The 13,463-nt window shown below is 31.7% G+C and overlaps 1 long non-coding RNA gene across 2 annotated transcripts in view; it reads right to left on the reverse strand.

The window, feature by feature from the left end:
• Positions 1-660: 660 nt before the first annotated feature.
• Positions 661-13,463, reverse strand: part of LOC116660011 — a 138,288-nt gene continuing 125,485 nt past the window's right edge. For both annotated transcript variants that reach the window (XR_004315368.1, XR_004315367.1), the window contains 2 exons: positions 1,940-2,111; positions 661-941 (listed from right to left, as the gene is read on the reverse strand). This is a non-coding gene — a long non-coding RNA (uncharacterized LOC116660011). The remainder of the gene's footprint in view (positions 942-1,939; positions 2,112-13,463) is intronic.

The following is a 13,463-nucleotide window of genomic DNA, read 5'->3' on the forward strand; positions in this document are numbered from 1 at the left end:
AATAATAAGAGATATTTATTATGTGCTTATTTTATGCCAGTTACTGTGCTAAGTTCTTTGAACACATAATAACATTCACAATCATGTGAGCCCACATTTTCACATACAAGTAAGGATCAGATATCTTGAAAGATAAGTTGCTAAGTTTTCAACTCTGGGGCTCAAAACTAGCATTCTCTAACTTCAAATCCATGTTCTTTTTCACTTTATTATATGTTAAATACCACATTACTTATTAAAAATGTTACATACATAAGCATAAGGTTCTCATACTCATTTCTTAAATGCAATTGCTCATTCTAAAAAAAAATCTATTAACTAACCTGCTTCATCAATTAAGCCAAGTTTTGATAACACAGAATAATAATTAAGAAAAAATGAAAATAATAATAACAAAAGATTTCCTGCCATGCTCTAGTAACTCTGAGGCAAAGAGAAATATCCAAAAATTTCTGGAAAAAATTCCAGTGACAAAATCTCCTCCATCTTCTTTTTCTTTATTTCTACTGCTTTATGCTGCTAAGTTCTATATTCTTCAAGTTGACTGTGCTTTTGGCAATTCACAGTTAGAACAGATATTCAATAAAAACAACTTTATGGAAAGGATCTTCAAACATTACAATAAAAGCAAGTTTTTTTTTTAAATTTCATTGAAACTTAGTGTGCACAACAGAGACAATTTAGATAGGAGAGGACTCTGACAATAAAGTGTTTATTTAATTCAACACATGCTATATAACAGTTTAGTTTCTTATCCTGACATAACAATCGTCAGTAGAAGAGGATCTGGGTTGATGGGGACTTGATTGTTTGGTAACAGTGATAAAGATTAAATACAGGAACTAGCTTAATTAAGAGAAAGAGAGAAGAAATATACTTATCCTGCTATATTCTGTGAAATCTTCTGTCAAAGCCACAGAAAATGTAAAATAATTCTTCCTCTGTAGAAAGATGAGAATATGGCGCATGTGGAACTCAATCAATATACAGCAGGGGATCATGGAACCCAGAGTTGGAGATAATCTTACCTCTTGGCATAAAGTACATTTTGAAGGGTATGACACAAGAGTGCCTTTAAATAATCATGTCATGAAAATAATATTTCATTTAACCATTTTAATTTTTCTCCTTTCTGAAAAATTTCTTTATAGAGTTATTATGTTGACCAAATACATCTTAATTTTAGCAAGGGCACATCATAGTGAAGATGACAAATGGCTTATAAATATTAATGAGATCATATAATATTTACCCTCCAAAATTAATTACCAGTGTTTTCTGAGAAACTTGAAGAAATGAAACAAAGTAAATATTATCATAGTAATTTTTTTTAATAGCATGAAACACATCTTTTCCTCCATAAATTTCAAGAAAATGGCTGTGGACTTTTGTCAAACATGGTTATTTCTATGAATGCCTTTAAGTAATCTATTTTGCACACATAAGCAGTAGACATTAAAGCAGAATACAAATTATTGTTTCTAGCTAGAGATGTTGAATACTTATTTCTTATAAAAATTTTATATTATAAAATCTGATTATGTTTTTGTTACTCTTTAAACAGACATATAATTTAGTATCTGAGGAAAGCATATACCAACATAAACATGTATCTTGGCAAATTTTACCTATTTATTGCTATCACACATTTTATCAGACAATGCACATAGTGGTGTGCTTATAACTTCGAGTTTTAATGTCAAAACATAAACTCTTTTATTTATTTAATGTATGAGTATTATTTGTGGTATAGTGTTTAAGACTTTGCTAAAACATCTTGGCAATATAATTTATTGAAACTGAGGATAAGGAAATAACTATTATCAACAGGTGGCACTTACCCTGAGCCATAGAGTTTACCTGTTTTGTGACTAGCCACCAGAAAACACAATTTAGCTTTGTTTTAAGGAAAGGTTAATTTAGTAGCAACTACACTTACCTTTCTCTGAGAAGCCCAGTGGTTGATACAATCCTACATCACGCTGTTCAGCAAATGAAAGCATCTTTTTTATATGATCACAGGGAATGAGGCTCCGCTTGTTCACCACGAGTCCAGGAATGCTGAAGTACTTTTCTGAATAGGCTTGGCAAGCGTGGATACCTGGGGAAAGCTAAAAAGAAAAATTCAAGTAAAAGAAGATGCAAAACCAAGTCTTTTCTGATGATTCAAAAACCTTTGTACCAGTTGAGGGTATAGGGTGAGAAATATTTATTCTTTGGGATTCATGAGGGCTGGCCTGAGCCAGAGCTATAGCAATAATGAAGCCATATGTCACCCAACACTTATACAAGCATGGTTTAATGCTATAATCTGGGAGAAAATTAGCAGACATAAGTTAAACTTTTTATATTTTTTAAAAAAGATGTATATTTCAAAGACTTTATAGCCTACTTATAAGCTTCATGTACTGCCATCCAGCCATCGTGAAGAAAAAAAGAAATCTTTCATGCAACATTTTACTCTTTCAAAGCATTGCAAGCATAAAATCCAAATAGCTTTACCAAACTCTGGGATATTTCTCTTCATTCTTTGTTGAAAAAAGAAATCAAGTTACAGGCAGCAGAGATAATCAACAAGGAATCATCTGTGAATTTAAATTTACTTAAATTTAAATTTATTATGCCACTTAAATCTCCCAGCCTGTGTTTAGCAACACACAAAACAACAATTTGCAATGGTTACTGAAATTTGCATTTTTATATTCGTTCATCAAAATTGAGGCTAAATTTTAAATAAAGTTTCAAAATCCTTCACTTTTAAAATAAGAGTCCATGGCTCCTGGAATTTTAATATTCTCTTAGGACCCATTCAGATAATTTCTGGAGGGGCTTCTAGAATGAAAAAGGAGGCTGGAAGAGCTGCTGTTCCTGGTCGATAGTCACAGTAGGATTATGATCGCCCCTCAGTCCTCAGCTTGCTGATTTCCTCAGGTGAACTTCATAACTGTTTACATCTATCATAGGCTGAGGTAATTTTAAGCTATTATATCTTTTCCTCCAGTTTTTTTTTTTGTTCAAAATAAGGAACTAAGAGACTGCTCAACTCTATGAGATACTTTGTAAGGACTCATACATAAGGTATTTATTTTCTGAGGGATATTTCTAGTCATGGGGAGGGAATGCCCTAAAACTAGGCACACATTTTTGTCCCCCAATTCTTGCGATTTGCTACACGTTTCCTGAATTTACCCAGTGCTTCTGCTTAAAATGTGTCCCCCCTCTTCAACCTACTCCCACACCTATAAAACCTACCTAACTCTGTATGTTTTACGGACATGTAGTTAGGTTTTGTAGGTTTGTAGACTTTAGATAAATGATACCATATTGTATGTATTCTTCTATCATACTGTGTTTTTGTGATTTAGCCATGCTAACTAGAGAAGGGTTGATACGTTAATTTTTATCACTGTATATTATTCTTTTAGATGCTTATAATTCAGGGTATTTACTTATTTTTTTCTAGTGATAGTCATTAGGATTATTTCTAGTTGTTTTTTTTTTTTTTTTTGCTATTAAATACGAAGTTGCAATGCACATTCTTGATGATGTAATATGCTATTCATGGCATCAGTTTCTCTAGGATTTTGTGGATGCAAAGTATATATGTATTTTAACTCTACTGGAGACTGCCACACTGAATTTTTAAAGTACGTGCACAAAGTCCATAGCCATTAGTAGTATGTATTTGTTTCTTTTGGTCTACATCCTCATCACCATAGTTATCTTGGCAAACTCCATAAGCATCCCTGTTAGAATTTTAAAAAAGATCACTGAATATTTTAATCAATTACATAACAGATATACTCATGGCAGTGGGTCTTCCTGTTCAGGTATGTGATCTGTCTCTATTTATTTTGGTCTAATTTCTATAAGCATAGTTTCTATAAATGTCTCATGAAGATTTTTAGGTTGCTAGCATTGAGAAATGCAGTTGGCTTTGGTATATTAATTTTGAGCCACTTGGTGAATTGCCTGATGAATCATAATGATTTTTTTGCTAAATTCTTGTGGTATCCTATGTAGGAAATTATTTAATTTGTGACTAATATTAATTTAGTTTCTTTTCAAATATTTAAATATTTCCTTATATTTTAAAATCTGTTTTAGTCAACAAAATCTTGAACAATGGCCATTTTTTTCTCATTTACTATTTTTTTAAAAAAGCTTCAAATGTTTTGCCATTACTTTGATATCAGTAATAGATACCATTTAATGTGTTAGGGATCCATTCTATTTCTAGTTAGAAAGTATTTTAAAAATAAAGTGGAATATGTATATTCATTTATGACTGAAGCATTATGTTATACACCAAAATTGATATATTTGTAAACTGATTATACTTCAACATACAAACATACATACATACACACACACACACACACACACATACACAAAAATAAATAAATAAAATAAAGTGGTTTTGAAGTTTTTAAATGCTTCTAACGTGTGGTGTTCCTTCAATTTGCTAATGTGGGAAATTAGGTAAACAAAATCTCCTCCCAACTGAAGCAGTATTCTCTTTTGGAATAAACTCAAATGGGTATTTTTTGCATCCAAATGAATGAATGAGATTGATTATCTCATCTTCATCTGATTTTGATAACACAGTTGTATATCTTAGAAAACAAAATGATAGTGTTCTCTTTTTATTTTCTCTGGCAAAGTTTGTAAATAATATGAGTTATGTTTATAGAAATTACCCATTTATTGGTAGTTTGGTGAACTAAACTTTAAACTATCTAAAACTTATTTGTTGGATATTTTAAGATGTATTCAATTTCTTTAATTTGTTATAAATCTTTTCAAGCTACTTATGAGTCACTTTTGAAAGCTATGTTTTTCTTGGAATTGATTATTTTTTCTAAGTAAAATATTTTGACACAATAGCGTTCAAAATTTTCTATTTTCTTTATAATCTCTCCTCTGTCATTTTCCCTTTATTATTATTATTATTTGTTTCTTTTTTTCTTGATAATCTTTTATGAAAATAAATTTTATTTACTGTTCTCCATTGAACATCAACAGGGCCAATATGAAATAAGTCTTTGTTCATTAATTAATAAATCTTGAAATTGTAAACAGTTTTAATTATAAAATTTGATTCAAAATTATTAAATAGTAAAATTTTATAGACCATCCGGCATATAATAAATTTGATCATGTAGAGTCTTCCAAAGATAGTAAAGATGATTCAAAAAAAAAAAAAGGTGAAGAAAGAAACTTTTTAAGTGAGATAATTATTAAAGATTAGAGAGAAGAAGACTTTTTAAATGATCATTTCCAGAGTTCATTCTGTTTTAGAATGACTCCCAGAGTAACTTGAATAAATTAAGGACAGAAGTTATAATTAACTATGGCTCACCCACATGTTTTATCTTAATTGAGCAGTCTGGATATAGACAATTAAATAATGGAAAGAGATTTATTAATTTGAGTGCTGTTAACAAAGTAGAAGTATTTTATTATTTTCCTATTATCACACATTTGCTCTCAAGGTAAACACAAACTGTTTATAGATCAAATTTTGCCATTTACCCCAACCTTCTGTGTCACTTTTCTATTTGTAAAAAGGGAAAAATAAGGGATAAAACTGACTTCTCCGGTTTTTGAGACTATCATTTAGCTCTAATGTATAGGTCTTATAGAATCCCCTGTATGTAATACATACAGAGTATGTGTCACTTATTATTACTAATATTGTTGGCAGAGATGTGATTTGTTGCAGTCAGTATGGCTCCTTCTGAATTATGGCAAAGCTGTGCTGACCTTTTTAAAAATTCCTAGTGATGAACAATGAGAAGAGAAAGTCTCAGGTTTCAGGGTCACATTCCAACATGATTGGTATGATGACAAGGAAAGACTTGGCCTGACTGTAACCAGGATGCACACGCTAGGTAGGTAATAGCCACCCTTCTCCTCTTCACATATGCACCTGCCACTACTGTCTGATTCATGTAACAACTTAAACTAAACCTTGATCACTATCCAAACTCTCATCACACAACTATTCCTACTGTGGGGAAGAAAACTGTAATACATTCCTAAAAGAAAACCCCCTGCATTATGTACCTGGAGTAGTGTATGGCATTCATTGACTGAATAAATGAATTAAGACAGTAGAAATCAGACAAAACAGAAAACGTCTGTTAAGTGGTTTTAACAAATGCAGAAAGTTTGCAGAGGAAGGTCCACATTGTCAAATACTGTAGTAAAACTGGACAATATTATTTTGATTCTGACATTAATAGGAATTCCTATTTCTTTATTTATAATCTTCATGCATTTTTTTCTCCTTGCCTTATTTCACTGAATAGGATCTCTAATAAATGCCAGACAGAAACAGAGTAGGCATTTCTTCCCAATCTTGGGGAGATGTCAAGTGCTTTAGTGTTAGGTGCGATATTAGTTGGAGATTTTATTTTTATTGTTTTAATGGGAACTCTGTTAGGTTGATGGAGTTTCCCTCCCCTTAATTCCTAGTTTGGAGATTTTTTAAAATTCATGATTAGTTGTTGAGTATTTTAAAATGCTTTTTCTTTACCTATTGAGATAATCATACAGTTTTAAAATTTTTGTTAAAATGGCAAATTTCATGGATTAATTTTTGATTAAACTAACTTGTATTTGTGGGATAAAACACACATCACACGTGGCCATGTGTGGCATTTTTTAATATATTGTTGTATTTGATTTGCTAATGTTTTATTAATCGTATTAATGATTCTTGTTTCTGTTTTTAAGAAGGATATTAGGATGTAGTTTATTTTTCTTATAATTTTATTTTCTGGTTTTGGTTTCAGAATACTACTTGTCTAATGAGTTCCTAAGTATTTCCTCTTTCTCTGTTTTTGGAAAGAGTTTGCACAGAATCAGCATTATCCCTTCCTTACATCTTTGGTGTCATTAGAAGAGAAGCTTTAGGCTTGAAGCTTCCTTTGTAGGACAGTTTTAAATTACTTATTCAAGTTCCTTAATTACACTTAAGTTTTTTTATTTCTTTGTTCATCAGTTTTATGACTCATGTATTTCAAAGAATTTGTCCATTTTATCTAATTTGCAGAATGACAGAGGCCCATTAACATCTTAAACTTGGAATATTACTGACTTCAAATTCTGTCTTATGATGGTGACACTCAGTGTAATCCCCGAATGACAGAATGATGTCTCTCTAGCATGTGACTTTCTGTAGCACTGTCATCCTTCCTGGCTGCCTGCATCTCCCTTCCTTATTCATCTTCTGCCTCTGCATCTTTTAAGATTATGCTCAAAATTTACCTTATTTTTAAAGATTCACTGACTCAGCTCACACTCAGTATTCCCAGTAATGGTGCCCCCACTCTTTAATGAATTACTTCTTCATTTTATTTTTTATTAAAAATAGTCAATGAATATTACATGCCAAGCACTGTGCTCAATGTTGAGTATACAGTGAGATATCAAGCAAATTAGGTCCCTGTCTTCTTAAAACTTTAGCATCCACTAAATAAGTTAGACAACAAGCAAGTAAACAGCAGATTTGCTGCAGAGAAAAAAACTGTACTGAGATTTTGAGATAAAAGTGCTACTGGATCTGAAAATGTCCAGATAAGTAAGTATTTCAGTGGAGGGATACTATGTTCAAAGAATGCAGTATATGGGAGGTGTGAAGGAAAAACAATGTGGGGAGGGTTTTAAAAGTAAAGTTGGAAATTCAAGCAGTTCTTAATAGTACTTTTGACTCAGTTCTTAAGACCATTTGTTGCCTGAATTTCGGTTTTATCTACTGAAGAACTAGGAAATGGTGTATGAATAAGTATATGAATTTTTTTCATTTTCTACATAAAACAGAGAGGAGGAATGTTACATTAATAATGACAATGTAAACACAGAAGTACAACTATTCGGTGAACATCTATTTCAGCAGTCTAATTCATAAATACTTTCCCATTTTACTAAAGATATGCTGACACCACAACAGAAGAAAATCATTCTGAGAAAATGTTTATTTTATTGAACTACCTCATTTGGGTGATTTTATTTCTGTCCCATAGAGCTACTAGGCTTATGCATTCATTTGGATGTTTCTAAAGCCATTGTTTCAAATCTTTTAAAAATTATTTTGGAATGAAAAATTGAATGAGGAATTCATAAAGAAATTAAAAAACCCATGTATAAGGATTCATACACTTCAGATAGACATGTTAAATAATATAAGGCATGGAGATCATAAATAAATAAGGTAATTTATAAAGATCACTGTGGAATAATAAAACTGTATAGTCTTGAGTGATTTTGACATATTCTTTCTACATTTATCTTATTATATATGCACACTGCTCATTAAAGTAAAATCTTCACCAAATGACTAAATCAGTCTCTTATTGTCAAATATATGTGTTAGGGATATACATGTCTTTTTTATTATTATTATACTAATATTTTAGCTCAACTAAGGTGAATGTTTTCTAGTCAGTGACTACATTTTGCTCATTTCTGCGTACATCAAAATTTCTGAGATAATGTTATCCTCAAAGATCTCCAACAATCTTTTCTTAATTTAAATGAACTAAAATCTGAGATATTGCTACTTATCACCAATATTGACTTTTTTCATTTTGTTTTACCTTCCAGGTAAGCAGACAATTCTATCTCTGAGTTTTCATTCAGCTGGGACCATGTGACTGGTTCTACCTATTAGGTAGCAGGTGTTTGTTACATCTGCCACCTCTCGGCTTAAGCATCTAATTCCACAGCCTCTCTTCCTATTGTGTCATTTCATGCCAGAGCAGCAGAGGTGACATCTTCTTGATGGTAAAGCTACAAGATGACACAACTTCTGTTGGCCCAAGTCCCTAAAGTTCTGTGTGGAACAGAGCTCTGTACAAACTTTCATGTGGTAGACAGTAGAAATGCTAACTATGACCACTTCAGGAGTTCCAGATCAGCAATCTAGCAAGTTAGGGAATTTTTCTATAATAATTCCTTGAATTTAGTAAACTCACCAAGCATCAGATTCTCTTCTTGCTAGTGTCTCCTGGGAGAATTCATTATTCTTATTTTTTATGAGAAGATAATATATGTCCTTAATTAAGTGTACAAAATAACAACTTCCATAATAACTTTATGATTTACACCTTCATTGCTCTTTTTTTTTTGTTCTTAGATCTTTCATCTCAGATTTTTTCAATGTTCTGTACTATGTTCTCTTTCTCAGCTATTTCATTCCATTTACCTCCCTGTACTCAAATCTTTTTTTCTCCTCCTCTTGTTCCAACTTCACTAAATCTAATTAACTGATGTTCTTTATTCTTCTGGCCACGAAATAAATACATTCCTAAAAATCAATCTGCAGTCTGTTAATTGGTCCTATAATTTCTCCCATGGGGACAAGTTTTTCCTCACTATTCCAACTCTCATCTCATTAAGGAAGACTCCCAGTATATGTATTTGATACTGACCTATTTCCTCTAAGTCTTATATTTTCAGCTACCTGCTGGCATTTACTCTATTTTTAAAATACACCTTTTTTTCTAACTTCAGCCATAATGGAATTGTCACTCATCTTTGGCTGAGCCCCGTATTGGATTCCCCATATATCATCACTCTCTAAGGCCTATTTAAACACATCTTTCAATTATTTAAAAAAAAAATCAAACTCTACTTCTAATTCTTACATCTATTTCTTCTTTTGTGCATTATAAACACCATAATCCATGTGTTCATAAATTGATACCTTGACTGACAAGCCAAAAATAAAGCACTTTCTTCATGTTAGGCCTCCAAGTTAATCCGCCCAACACACTAATGCCAGGGTAGTCTTCCTAAAATATCATGTGAGCAGACCATTCTTCTTTCAACATTTCTTAGTTGCTCCCTAATGATAACAGGGTACTGTTCATATTCTTTATACAGTAGCATTTTCAAGATTAGAAGTCAAAACCTAGTCTATAATTTTTCATTCTTGCTGTCTTATCTCCTTTGAAACAAAATATCTGATCTAAACAGCACATGTGTCACTGTATTGCATCCATGCACTGGTCTCGTTATGTTCCCGTTTTTCATGTTTTTCCCCAAAATTCAGATGTTATCCATTCTCAGAATGTATCTCAAGGACTCCCTGAAACAGGAGGACTCTTTGTTCTAGGATAGGATGGACTTAGGGAAAAATAAAAAACCAAAAAACTCATTTACTTGCTGTGCCTTTTTTCTAGGTTTTTAGACTTGGGTATACCTTTGTCTCCCTCATTATAAGCTCACTGAGAAGAGAAAGTGAGGCTTAAGCACACTGCTATCTCTTAGAGCAGTGTCCAACAGAAATACAATGTGAGCCACATTTATAATTTAAAATTTTCTAGATGCCACATTAAAAAATAATAAGAAACTCTAACTCCATTATTACTAATAATTGATTATTTAAATTTTCTGATAGTTTTTACACTCATTTTACATTGAAAATTAAAATATTTTGCGTAATAAATCATTATGAAATGTTTAAAATCATTATTATTTTAAAATGGTTCAACTCACCATAAATTTTGGTACGTACTTGTCTAACTAGGTTATAAATAAACTTCTTTCTCTTGGAATTTCAAGTGTAGCTTATTCATATGCAAGTGCAAAATGTTTAAAAATGTCTACATCATAGGATAAATTTTTTAGGTCACAAACTGATAACTTTTCTTCATAAATATGCAAGTGTTTTGAGACAAAAGATACCCAAAGTATTAATTATACAGTATCTCCCCTATTACAAATGACTCTTCCCAAGAAAAGTACTTGCAATTTTTCAAATTTGAATCAATTGATTTTTGATAACATAAAAAATGTTTTATATTCTAAGCATTCTTTGGTGGCTTAATTGTAAGTCTTACTTTTTGTAAACTATATATATATATATATATGCCTTTTTTCATAATTTTCTAACAAAATTGCTTTAACTGAAATAATTATTTTACTATCTATCTAAAATATTCTCATTTTTCTTTTGTTTGGTTTTTCAAAAATCCAAGACATCAATTCTACAGCTGGTCAAAGTTACCAAATCAGAACCTGTTAAATCATTAAAAAATTATTTGTTGGACATTTAGTTCCTATTTCGGATGGTAATGTCATCAGTTCTTTTTTCGACAATAGAGAGAATACTTTTTATCATATCCACTATCTATTTGCTAAAAATGTCTCTTAAAATTATTCACTTTAATGTTTTTTATTTTTTTCAAAACAAACATTTTATTTTGCCCTTCTAGAGCAATTTGCAATTGCCATTCATTGTGAACTTTATGACAGCAAACTAGTTTCTGCATCTCCACTTGATTGTACACCAGCAGTATGCCTCCACTTTAAATTTGTCCATATTTATTAAACTAGAAAAATACTTTAATTATAATTAAAATAACACATATTTCAATTTAATTACCATTACAATTTACCTAAGTATGACTAACTCATGGTACAATATTCAAATGAACACACAGAATTTAATTGCTGTGTAGAAAAAAAATGCATTGAAAATGAATCAATCCATTGATATAATAAGTTGAGTTCATTTGTAATGAGTTAATGCGTAATAACAGAAATGAGTACTACAATATAATAATAGCTGTCATGATGCAATGGTTAAAGTGAAAAAGTATTTCTACAAACACTAAAGCTGTGTTTAATAAAAAAACATGCTGCTTTGATTTTTAATTAATTTGATTTTAAATTAATGTAAAAAAAATTTTAAGGTTTAAAATTCAGTTCTTTGATTACATTAGCTATACTTCAAGTGCTCAACAGCCACTTGGAGCTCTGGTGGCTACCATACTGGACACAGTCTTAGAGCTGCTAACAAAGTGATTTTCATGAGTAGTATTTGATTAATTGCATTTAAGGGGACTAACTATAGAAAAAAAAGTGGAGATGTCCAAAGGTTGATGATTTAAAGACATGGTTTCTGTAGCAGCATGTACATTTGCTACTGGATATTAAGTATTTGAGCAGAATAGTGGGTAAATTTAAAAGATTTTTTTGTTTTGTTTTGCTTTTAAGTGCCTGCTTTAAGCTCTGTTTTCCAGACAAAAATAATAATTGAAAGACATTCTAAATAAATGAGTCTGTAACAGATGCTGTGAGCCAAACACTGTGTTAAAAGTCATATATTTTATGTCTTGTAATCATCTAATTTGGACAACGGATCTATGTAAAGTTCTTCTCTTTATTTGTAATGTTTCTCCATAGCATTTCTAGTCAAATGGTGGCATGGAAATACATACATCTGGTTTCTATTTACAACTCTGTCATGAACCACTTGTATTAGTTTGGAGGAATCATTTGAAATTGATTCTCACTGTGTTGACTGTCACTACTGTGACACAAAACCAAAAATTAGTTATATATGGCAAGATAGTGCCTTCCCTTCTGTATCATAAACAAGTGGTCACTTCTGAACAAGGATAAAAAAACACACAGGAAACAAAATTGACTGGGCTGTACTAACACATAGCTAAATTTTGACCTCTGCTCTATAAAGTAAACCTGAAAAAAAGGTCACATGGGATCTCTGAAGGCATGTTCCTTAAATAAGGTGAAATACATTGTTTTCTGTTGTTCTCTACAGTATCACCTGAATTTGTATGCCAATAATTTAAAAAGAAGAGGAAGTTTTAAAAACAGCAATAATTAATCCAAAACCAGATAAGACCATCCAGGTGCCAAACTACACTTCTGCAATACCAATACACAAGGACACAGCGACAATTACGTGAATGTCGCTAGTTACACATTATCTATCAAATTCCCTACCAATGTTCTTCTAAGGCTTTGTGGTCAGGAGTTTGAAACTGTGGTTGCTCATAGACTGTGATCCTGGTTCCAACTCTATCACCTAACATCACATTCCACCATTTTACACAAGAGTTTGTGATTGCAAAAACTTTGATTAGCGAATGAAGGCCTTACTCTCTTTTCAGAGGGAAAAAATGACATCACATTTCAACTTACAAAACAGTTTTGCAATTCTTATAGAGGAAATCATGGGTTTTAGTGGCAAGAGCACTGCTGGGAATTAGAAAGCTTTGCTTCTGGTCCTGGCCTCATTGATGACATGCTGTTTGGCATTAACATCAAACGTCCCACTGCCTCAACTTGCTCATGTGTGTAATGAGTTCTTCTGTTACACCACTGGCGTTTACTTTACAGGGGTGATATGAGAATTAATTGGGGGGAGTCTTTAATTGGCTTAGTGCTGCTGTAAGAACTATATTTAAAAATAAAGAAACCAAAGTTATTTAGTAGTTAAAGTGCTTCCTAAATATCTTCAGATGTAATACTTTTGATTTAATGGTCTCCAAAAGGAGCAATGAAAATTCAACCCCTCTCCTCTTGGAGTCCAGGAATAACCATGTAGCTCCAGCATTAATATAGTGATATGTTTTCCACAGGCAAACTACTATTCAGCTTACTTCTCCTACAGCGACACAGGATGAAAGGTACGCATCTGTTCT

This window comes from Camelus ferus, chromosome 26, assembly GCF_009834535.1.
Source record: "Camelus ferus isolate YT-003-E chromosome 26, BCGSAC_Cfer_1.0, whole genome shotgun sequence".
Taxonomy (NCBI): Eukaryota; Metazoa; Chordata; class Mammalia; order Artiodactyla; family Camelidae; genus Camelus; species Camelus ferus.